This window comes from Bacillus rossius, chromosome 1 (assembly GCF_032445375.1).
Source record: "Bacillus rossius redtenbacheri isolate Brsri chromosome 1, Brsri_v3, whole genome shotgun sequence".
Classification (NCBI taxonomy): Eukaryota; Metazoa; Arthropoda; class Insecta; order Phasmatodea; family Bacillidae; genus Bacillus; species Bacillus rossius.
The window spans coordinates 224,094,016-224,105,984 of record NC_086330.1 but is presented as its reverse complement, the minus strand read 5'-3'; the positions used below and the strand labels follow the sequence as shown (position 1 = coordinate 224,105,984).

The following is an 11,969-nucleotide window of genomic DNA, read 5'->3' as shown; positions in this document are numbered from 1 at the left end:
GCCCAAGGAAGAGGTCATCCAAGATGGCTGCCATGACGTTATAGAAGATGTAGGTTCCAAGACAGAAGCCGCCACCACCACCACAGCCTGTAACCTGCCCCTGGACATTCATTCGTATAGCCCACTAGTCTCTGAGAAAAATTTAAAGAATATTATTAAAATTGTAAAAATATATTAGTTTATGGGTTCAAAGTTACAAGTATTCATTTGAATACTTTACAAGACCCTGTATTTTTGAGGGGTAAAAATTATTTTATCCTAAAGATTGAACAACGGCCATTATGTATCATTCTTAGAAATTTTTAGCCATCAGAAATCTTTGTAGTTCAAAGATCACTGAAATCTATGATGGCCTGTCATTAACCCGTGCCCCTTCTTTCACTTTAGTCCTGTCCTAGAAGTGGCAGAACTACACTACTACACTAAAAAAACATTACAGAATTTTGACTACGTGCTTAAATTGCAGGCAATCAGCCAGTTTGAAATTTAGAAGTTGGATTTATAAATAATTAATCTTAGCTGGTGTTTATTTAGTAAAGTAACTTTAAATCTATATATTGCATTGTAATGAATACATACGAATACCCTTTCACTGAATTTATGTTAACATAAGTTATTTAATCATACTTTATTCAAAATATACAAATATTGCAGGAAGAAGTGATATTTTTGGGACCTTCAAGTGATCTCTAGTTATAACACCCGTGGAAACTGCTTGAAACACAAAATGGAAGTTTTCATGTTCGAAGTTTATTTTCGGTGAATCTAGCAGTTTAAAAGTAAGCATTTATAATTCCCGCTAAAAACATTACGACACAAAATTTCCACCGTGTGACGTCACGCGCCGGTACTGAGAATCGGCGGAAGACGTGAGACCATATTTTGTGACTGGGCGTGATGTGAGATGCCTGATAATAAACGATATTTGATGCCTAGAAGTGCTGAATAGATATGCTTAAATGCTTAAATAAATAGACTATGTATGTATCCTCTTTGAAACATAATAGGCCTAGTATTTTCCCTGTCAAAGATGTTTTCTAGCTCCGCCCCTAGTTAATGGTGTTGTGTAATTACTTTACCTGCCACAGGTATGGGATACATGGTTAAATAGCTCCACTTGGAAGCATAGGCGTGCGCAGGACTTCAGTATTGGTGGTGCCAGATTACACAACAGCCCTGTCATTCACGGACCCCGAGCCTAAAGCGGGGGATCCGGGGGTCCTCCCCCGGAAAATTTTGGATTTGAAAGCGCAAAATGGTGCTATTTAAGGTGTTTCCGAACAAAAACATTAAATACACAGATGTAAAAATTTTAACATTTTTTATGACAAATTATGGCTTTGAACGTTATAATCGCCAGGAAAACTACTAAACTATTTACAGTTTTAAGCTTTGTTGAGCCATAAAGTAAATTGCACAAATTGTTTGCACGGAATTCATGCTGGTGGCTTTGAAAAACCGTACTTAAATGTTTTCTGAAGATGCCAAATAAATGCTAGAAAAAAACATTCTCAAATGTTAAGTTTTATAATCAGCAAAACCAGAGAGTTTTTGTAACATACCTTAAATATGTAAAATATTAAAATAATAAAAACACACAAATAAGAGTGGGCAAAAGTTTTAACTTTTGGAATACAACAAAAGTGTTTTGTCGGCGACTGCATATAAGTCATCGAGTAAGCCTATCCTTTTAACTAACTAAACTCTCTCTTTTTTTAAATAAACCCTGGCGGACGGCGGCTATTGTTCCGCGCGACGGCCGAGTGTAGCGAACAGTGGACACCGAGTGCGCATTCTATGTAATTCGAGGAGAACTAGGAGAAGTATTTACATTTCAGAAGTTTCGTAGCCGTGGCCCGTGTGTACTACACAAGTAATTGCACCTGGCTTGTTTCCGTGTGTATAGTTGGTTAGATTGATAATTGATATACTGATAGTGTTATGAGCACATATCTGTAACTCGACACGATTGAAAAACATTTTTTTTGTTGAAATAATACGGATTTTTGTAAGCATGTATTATTTCTGCTTGTAAAAAACAACGTTAACCCTAATGGTGGTGCCAAGGCACCTGTGGCACCTACCGTGCGCACGCCTATGAACTTGGAAGACCAGAATGTGTTTGTATACCAAACTATTTACGTTCATTACATATTTTTTCCACATGAATAGTATGTAATAGCCAAGTCTGACACAGGGTCTAGGGCGTGGCGCTATATTGTATGTTAATAACCGACCGCCATCTTGGATTGTGATATCACGGCTGCTATCTTGGATGACCATGACCTTGAAATGTGACAAATATAATACCTAGGGTTCTAATTCGTAACTTCGATGATATTTTTACCTCAAATTAAAAAATATATATTAAAAATACTTAAAATTTTTCACTATTAGAAAAATATTATTTATAAAATTATTAAAAATATTATATTGGATTAGATCCCGACGAATTCATCGATTAAAAATGGCGACAGGGCCTTCCTCCATGGGGACTACCTTTATACTGACCCCAAAAATTTTCGCAGGAGAACATATATAAAGTCAACCAGTATGACATCGTAACGGCCATATTGGATCCGTCATCTTGTTTACGTTTGCTAGAGTGTGCGGCTGCCATATCGGTTAATTTTTTACTTGCTACAGTGCAGAAGTGTTAATCACCAGATCGTCAGTTGTCTTAGCATCCGCCATCGTGTCGGTAATATTTGCCCCTATCTTAATAATCTCTAATAATAAGCCTAAAGATGAGGAAAAATAAAAGAGTTATTAAATTTTTTTTAAATATTAATATATTGATTGATTAGTTCGATTCTTGTCCTGGGTATGATCCTTCATCGATTATTTTGATCAAATTTATTTATTTGATTTCAAACCTAATTAAAAATTAAATCCATTATGAAAGTTTAAATGTTAGGACTAAAAAAACACATTTTAACAAGTACATTTTATTACATAATTTATACTCGACTGTATGTAAAACAAGGAAATTAATCAATTATATTGTCACGTGCACCTAGCCGGTGCCACCGCCATTTCTGTCACGATCCACTTTCAGAGGGGGGAGAGAATCGTAGCTCTTTACATAGAAACAACTCGCTTGGCATCAACTAGTCTTAACTTCATAAAATACTTTACTGTACCTAGGATCATAGGTTCGTCATCCCGTACAGGATGTCTGGTGAGAGCTGAACTAAGGAGATTTTGCAAAATAACATAATACTTAATTAAAATTATTTTATTCTTAAAGTCAAATACTCAACATCATTTTAAAGAACATTTAAATAGCGGGATTACAATTTAAAACAATAATCTCTTTACTTCCTTAACGATTGAACGATCTTACAAGAGAGAGAATGAGAGAACTTCACTAAACACTTCCCTAGTCCTTCCGAATACCTCAAATCATAATTAATACTTAAAATTAAAACAAAGATAAGTCCATACTCACATTTTCCGAAAAGCCTTTCTTGATCGATTACTTTAAAAAAATAACGTAGGGGCCTCTCCTGCCCTTGAAATCCCGAACGAACATTACATTTTAAAAACTATGACGCGTGACCCCTGACGAGGGCCATAGCCTCCGCCCGAAAGCTTGACGACTACATTATGACCTAACTTAAATTAAACGACTCGTGGCCTCTGGCGTCGACCATAGCTTCCGCCCGAAAGCTTGAATTCCTACATCACGAACGAACTAACAACTCGTGACCACAGGTGAGACGCATAGCCTCCGCCTGAGTGAGCCCCGAGTCACCACTCACTTGCGCTTAAATTCGCGCGCCCTGCCGCGCCTACCATAACAAAAGCTCGTTATTGAAGTCAAATTTACTAAACTACTAACTAGAACATCTGGGAAGACTACCCCCCCTCTACCCCGATGTGCAGGCCACACCGCGCGGCTTGTTACGACAGCGCGCCCCAGTAACTGCGGCCCGTGGCTGCGCCAGCGCGCGGCCAAACAAACAAACAAAATTCTGCAAGCCCGCAGCGCGCCGCGCCGGCCCCGTGCCCCAATTACATGGTCACGCCACTTGCGCTGACGAGTGAACAGAGCAGCCAGCCCAGAGTCCCGTCAGTAAAGTCCCTAAATTTGATTTCAACAACCCTGCAAAATTTCAACCCGCGACATAACCCTCCCCTCACAGAGCTCGAGCCCCATCGAGCTACCTCAAAATTACAAATTGTCTTTTTCCATTAAACCATAACTATAAATTCCTCATTTCACAAAAATAATAATTTTCTTAGTTCCTTGCTGTCTGAACATACATCTAGATTCTGCATAAGATTTATTTTAAAACAACAAGTATTCATAAAATTAAATGTAAAACTTTTATCTGGTTTGTTCTCACAGGAACCTTCAGAGGCTCGAGTTCTCAATTCTAAAAAAATTGTTCTGTTAGTGAAGCTCTCTTTACAAATTAAATTACTGTTCTTAGTTTCTCAGTATTCGTTAAACAATGTGCAAATTCTGGATAATTATTATTATTTTTTTTTTCTCGGTTTCCGTTTATTACCATACTTCTTTCGTTCTTCAAAAAAAATTAAGTGTCCTTACAGTGTTTCAATTAATTAAACTCTTATCTCGTGAAGGTTGGTGCAACTCCTCGAAGTCAGTGTTGTCGAGAAGAGTAGCTCCCTGGGCTGGCCATCAGCAAACACCACTCAACTCCAACAGCTACTGGACTGGCTTCCAGGGCAGCTCACAACTTCTCCCCACATCTGCTTCGGAGTTGTGCCATCCTCTTCACGAACAGATTACAATTCTGAAACATCATCAACAGGCATTACCATCACGCCTGACAAATACAAAACTAACTACTAAACTGCAATCGATGGGCAAGGATGCAAACACACAAAAAAATAAAATTAATTAATTCAACTGCTAACATAAAGTATCCCACCCTTAGCATAATCTAATCAGGCAAATAATTTGATAGGAAAAACTTAAGGAAGGGAAACATGACCTCCAATGATTTTCCCTAACTCTTGAGTCTTGATCTTCTCTATACAGCAAATAGTCCCCACGAAGTAACTGGGTTGAAGGTCAGTTCACATGACCCACCCATAACCTCTTCTACTCTTCTTTTCTTCTGGGGGCAACCACAATGCCCACCAATCTCTCTCCATGGTGCCAAACCAGCTATCCCATGAGAGTAAACAACGTAGTCAATAGAAGCGCAGAGGGGAAACACCAATCTCTGGCTTGTCGAGTCATAAAACTGCTTTATCTTCTTCTTCTTCTGAGTAAAAATATCTGACTAACCTTGCTTCTATTCTTCCCAACAATAAAAAAAAAGTTCATCAGGTATCTTCATGAAAAAACATTCTAACTAATACTAAGTCTTCTTTTTCTTCTTTTTTTTTCTTCTGTTAGATGTAATAGAAGGCCATGTTAGGGAGGTTATAGGGAAAAAGAGTGGCCAATGCCCACCCCATCACCCACCTAGATCATGACTAATTAACTTTTAAACTTTCTATTTCAAACAAATAAAAAAAAACATTTTTTTTTATTCAAACTTTTAAACTATAATTACTTTTACTTCATAACCTCAAAAGCTAATCAATAATTCTAAATGAAATTGTGATTTACTGCATCCTTGTTCCATCCGATCTGTTTGTTTATAACCTTTCTTGTAAAGTATAAAATTTTCAAACATTACTAATTCAAAAAAAAAAATTAAATTCTGGTGTCCTTTGAGTTACAATTAACTTTACTATTTCTTAGCTTGAAATAATTTAAGTTTTCAGAACTATTTCATTGTCTAACTCAAAACACTTAAAAATCAACTCAAAACAACAAATCATCAAAATCAATAAGATCATCTGACCTACCTATCAGTACTGTGAACTTGAACTGTTCGTACACATTTATAATAAGCTATTGTATTGAAATTCCAACCTAAATAAGGTTTTAAAAAAACTACTAATCCCTCTGTAAATTAAGAAAATTAACTTTAAAAATTAAACTTAAGGTATTAGTTCTTTTTGACAGCTACCACAACTCACTAGTTCCATTACATTACTATAACCTAAAAAGTTCTGTAAATAATGTTTATAACAAAAAAAACTCCAGTTACTGTCTTCCATAAAAAAATAAAACTTTACATGACCTTATTAATCTCCACTTGTAAGTCCATGGCTGCCAGCTTTCTCTTCTCTTGTATCTTCAGTCTTGGCTCTTGTTTCAGTGATCTTGTATCTTGTCTCTCGAACTCTTGTCATCTTGTAAACTGGACTGCTGCTCAGCTCATCTTAAGGAATCTGTAACAGTTTCAAAAATACATGTTAATTTAAATTACATAATTCCTGTTCTTTGGTCCTAAAAAAAAATTGTATTATTAGTACACATTACCCTGAAACAACATTATTATTCATTGTTTATTACTTAAAAAAAATGCTTTACCATAAAATCCTTTTTTTGTTCTTTTCATTAGGCCTATTTATTTTTGTTCTTCTTAATTAAATTCTGCTTCAAATGTTAATCTTAACTTAAGACCTACCATATATTTATTATTCATTACCTACATTATTTATGTTACCCTAAAATTCCCATAAGTTTCTAATACTTCCTATCAAAGACATTCTCTCTAAAAAAAAATTTACTTGTGACTCTTAACTTAACAAACTTAAAAAAAACTTTTACACTAGACTTAACTTATTATTCATTCTTAGTTACTAAATTTCTATTTGTAAACTTTAGTACTTACAAACAAAAACTGCCTATTTCTCTCTACCTCTTAATCTCTTTCAATTATTACAATAATAATGTTACCTTGCATCTTTAAACTTTCTTCTTTTCAATTAAATTAGACATCTCATAACAATAAAAATTCTGCCTATACTCTTCTTATGGGTGTACAAACCAACAACAAAATTTCAAATTCTCAAGTTTCCTTATATTTAAATTATGCAATACAAATAACCTCTGTGGTGCCTGTACCCTTTTAGGCCTACCACCTTCTCCTCTCACATCATGACAACTCTTATTCCTCGGGGTCTGTATTCACTGTTCCAAATCAAATATCTCAAAAAAATTAAAAACAAATTTATTATTTTAAGAAAACAAAAATTTACATTGACTTTACTATGGAGCCTGGAACTCTTAATGTCTCACAGCAGCTAACATGACTAAATCCCATGGAACCCCAGGTTTACATAACCTGTGCCCAAAAATTTAAGCATACCAGGCTTTCCCTGCACTGGTTTTACAGCATCACACACTATTTAGGGCCCCTGATCTGCCATCAGTCCCAAGGAGTTTTCCCACAACCCCTCTCTACACAAGCGCCTACCGCATTCCTCTCAATTGGCTATCGGTTTTACGGCATTCTTTTGGGATCCGACCATCAAGTTAGGGCTAATCGAACATTAAACCTCCATACTTCCAAACTAATGTAAATCAATTAAATTTTCTCTGTAATTTCTTAAAATCCAAATAAAAATTATTCAAACATGCCCAAGAAACTTTCAAAAAAAAAAATTCATAATCTTATCTTCAAACCCTTAAAATAAAAATAAATAGATTACTCTGTTTTCTCCTTAATAACTGTAAACTGTCAACAAATATTATGTCGTAAATTTAACTATGCTTACTGACTCTAAATCATAAAATCTCATTCGTCCTAATTAATAAACAACCAATTTCCTTGAAATCTCACTGTATCTCTCATACTCAAACTCCACTGGCTGAATATCTCAATAAATTCAAAAACAATTATCTAAACTCTTAAAGAAATTCCTCCCCAATTATTCAAACTTCTTCACATTATTTTATTTCATTACTTAAAACACCTTACTCAAAAAAAATTAATTAATTCCCTTCCATTATTATTTGACCAGAAAAAACTTTCTCATTAATTAATTTATTAAAATTCAATTTCACATTAGGCAAGTACACTAACTCTCTACAGCAATGTTTCTCATTTCCCTCCTTCCTAACTGAATCCAATCTTACTTAACCTCCAGGGAATTTACCTCACAAAATAACCAAATTCACTGTAGTGCCTATCTGCTATAGGCCCACTACACAACAAGGGATTCTAACCCCACCAACAAACTTCATTGAAATGGTACCCTATCCCATACAGGATAGCCACTTCGGTACTACCATGGGGAACTCCTGCCCCAAACTACTCACAACTCTCAGGATTCTCCTGACCCTTAATTCCGTAGTCAGCCCATCTCCTATGGTCTGCGCTACAATTCCCTTTTTTCCCAGGGACACAACGCCTCACCTTAGGGTCCCTCGCCCTAATGAAAACATTAATTTTGTCTCTCTGTTCTTTTGGAGTAAATTCCCTCTACACACAAAATCTAGCCTTCCCACTTTTCTCAATGCTTATCGATTTTATAGTGTACCTCCTTAATAATGTTTACAAATCCCAAAAAAATATTTTTAAAACCGAGGTAGAATTTAACTAACAAAAACATAAACAACTTACAACGAAACACTTCTAGCCTATACATCATACACTTCTTAAATTAAATTACTTACATACTGAAAGTTCCTCTTCTCCTAAAACACACTTAAATTTAAATTTATTTAACCAATAGTCTATTTTCTTATCGCTAAGTTACCGTACAGCTGATCAAAACAAGGTCACGGCCTGTCCACGTCTCCGTATGAGCCCGTGACGTCACCGAATTCCATCAGGTGCGCCAACCCTCGCTTGCGGTTCCTCCGTTCTCCGCTAGGTCTCAGCACCTCCCCGTCACGTGTTCACTCTGCCACGTCCACTGACGTGTCGTTCTGAAACAACTCTCAACATTTTTCTAATTAAAACAAAACATCACTATAAATTCTATAACTCTCTTTTACATAAACTCTCGTTTTCTCTTTAATTCCTTTCTAACGTTTATCCTTCCCTCGACTGATTTAATTCGTACGTCTCGTCTCCTACGCGCACGAAAACAAAACAAACTTCTCTTGAAAATAATTCCTATTTACGACAAAAAACTTTATTTTAAATTATAATTCTCTTAACCTACAATCTTAAAATGAACTTCAATTAAATTAAACCACTTGCATAATCTCTAATAAGCATTTAACTTATAACGTATTCTCCTCACGTAATAATCCCCGATATAAATCTACAATAAATTCAACGACTTAAAACAACTTATCACTATAAACTTTATCCTTACAAGTATCCTCAAATAAACATCTGTTACGTCAAAAAAAAAATCTCAAAGACTTCCTCCACTATAGACTAAAATTCCGTAATCCTCTACTCAAGTAAACTCTTAATAACCTGCTATCAGAAGCTGAAACTAACTTAATAATAAACATAAAAATCTACCTCTCTCTCTCTCCAGAAATAGAACCTACCCGGCGCCTCCACCATTTCTGTCACGTGCACCTAGCCGGTGCCACCGCCATTTCTGTCACGATCCACTTTCAGAGGGGGGAGAGAATCGTAGCTCTTTACATAGAAACAACTCGCTTGGCATCAACTAGTCTTAACTTCATAAAATACTTTACTGTACCTAGGATCATAGGTTCGTCATCCCGTACAGGATGTCTGGTGAGAGCTGAACTAAGGAGATTTTGCAAAATAACATAATACTTAATTAAAATTATTTTATTCTTAAAGTCAAATACTCAACATCATTTTAAAGAACATTTAAATAGCGGGATTACAATTTAAAACAATAATCTCTTTACTTCCTTAACGATTGAACGATCTTACAAGAGAGAGAATGAGAGAACTTCACTAAACACTTCCCTAGTCCTTCCGAATACCTCAAATCATAATTAATACTTAAAATTAAAACAAAGATAAGTCCATACTCACATTTTCCGAAAAGCCTTTCTTGATCGATTACTTTAAAAAAATAACGTAGGGGCCTCTCCTGCCCTTGAAATCCCGAACGAACATTACATTTTAAAAACTATGACGCGTGACCCCTGACGAGGGCCATAGCCTCCGCCCGAAAGCTTGACGACTACATTATGACCTAACTTAAATTAAACGACTCGTGGCCTCTGGCGTCGACCATAGCTTCCGCCCGAAAGCTTGAATTCCTACATCACGAACGAACTAACAACTCGTGACCACAGGTGAGACGCATAGCCTCCGCCTGAGTGAGCCCCGAGTCACCACTCACTTGCGCTTAAATTCGCGCGCCCTGCCGCGCCTACCATAACAAAAGCTCGTTATTGAAGTCAAATTTACTAAACTACTAACTAGAACATCTGGGAAGACTACCCCCCCTCTACCCCGATGTGCAGGCCACACCGCGCGGCTTGTTACGACAGCGCGCCCCAGTAACTGCGGCCCGTGGCTGCGCCAGCGCGCGGCCAAACAAACAAACAAAATTCTGCAAGCCCGCAGCGCGCCGCGCCGGCCCCGTGCCCCAATTACATGGTCACGCCACTTGCGCTGACGAGTGAACAGAGCAGCCAGCCCAGAGTCCCGTCAGTAAAGTCCCTAAATTTGATTTCAACAACCCTGCAAAATTTCAACCCGCGACAATATAGCTAATCTCGATTCCTGCTTATAGCCTTATGCTAGCCATAAAATAAAGCGAGATATGAAGCCCTACCACTTGACATAGAATCGTCCATTCCTTCGATTGAGAATCCACGCGAGACAAATACGTGTCGGAATAAATCTTAAGGTAAATCTCTATGTCAAAACAGTCACCGCGAATAGACATGTGGTCGAAGACTTCAAGGTAGTAGGTCATAGGCACTGATTCACGATCGTGGGTCACATGTAAAAGTTCGGGACTCCAATTAGCAGTGAAACCTTTCTCGAATTCACATTTCTGCTTTGAGATCCGCATAAGTTCACCTATATTTGCTTTATGTATATGCATTTTACTTCATTGTGTTGGGGAGCAGGTCTTTGGAATTCATTTTCCTGGTAGAATGCGCAGTGGAATTGTTTTCGCTAATGGGTTTCGGCAAGATATCCAGCAACTTGTGAATTCCGTTTGCCTGAACTAACAGCAATGTTAATGCACTGTGGAGGCATTGACATATTACCAAATGTAGAGTAGTATTTGATGTTATACTTATTTATCACAGCCGTAATATTTACATTGCAGAATTATTTGCCGAAATACGTTTGCAGTTACGATGGTACTGTGACATGTGGTTTTAACTGGAAATCTTCATAGCGTTCCACACAACTTCAATCGATGACATTCAAGGTTATCAAAAACACTATACTAACCTATGAATGTTCCAGACATATAGATCGTTTAAATTTACCGTACGGTGTTATTATGCGAACAGATGACAATTTTAGACCAAAAATATCAAGTATTTCCTACGTATTAAATGTAATAAAGATAGGTTTTAAAGAACCCTTTATTGTCAGTAGTTCCGTGATAAATATTAATTAACAAATGCATTAAGACAACTCAATTCTGTAGACTCAAAATACTAACCTAAGAAAATGAACCCTTGTGATGGTTCCTCTGTTATAGTTACCTTATTTTATAGAGTTTTTGGATACGTGGTGAATACTTACTACCAAATTGTAATACAGAGATTGAGAGACCCGTTACAAAAAATAACTACTTAGTGAATCTGAGTATAATGACTGCGTTTTACAGTTAAATAAATAACAAATTAGACTATATATTTTTCCGGCATTTATTTGCGTTTTTATATAGCCATTTAAAAGTAAAGTGATTAATTAACGTTATCATGAACGTTAATAAAAAGGAAGGGCCCTTTGTAGATAATGTAGTTGATGTAATTAATTTTATTATAATTAATTATTGATTTGAAATAATTATTAGACCCTAATTTTCAGTGCTTCACTGATAATTTAACAAAATAATAATTATGAGAGTTTTTCTTTTAAACACAGGAGCTTAGGAGAGGTTCCGGAAGCAAATTTCCCTTCCCTAAATCGACTCGCCGACGTGCCCTTGAGGCGCGCTGGGATTGGCCGTGACTCGGGTGGCAGGACGAGGATGAGGAGGAGGAGGAGGAGGAGGAGGAAAAGAGA

At 36.6% G+C, this 11,969-nt stretch overlaps 1 long non-coding RNA gene across 1 annotated transcript; it reads right to left on the bottom strand.

The window, feature by feature from the left end:
- Positions 1-3,223: 3,223 nt before the first annotated feature.
- On the bottom strand, positions 3,224-10,470 carry LOC134527324 (uncharacterized). Its single transcript, XR_010074163.1, has 2 exons — positions 8,498-10,470; positions 3,224-6,264 (listed from the first exon to the last, which is right to left on the bottom strand). It is a non-coding gene; the product is annotated as an uncharacterized LOC134527324 (long non-coding RNA).
- Positions 10,471-11,969: the final 1,499 nt, after the last annotated feature.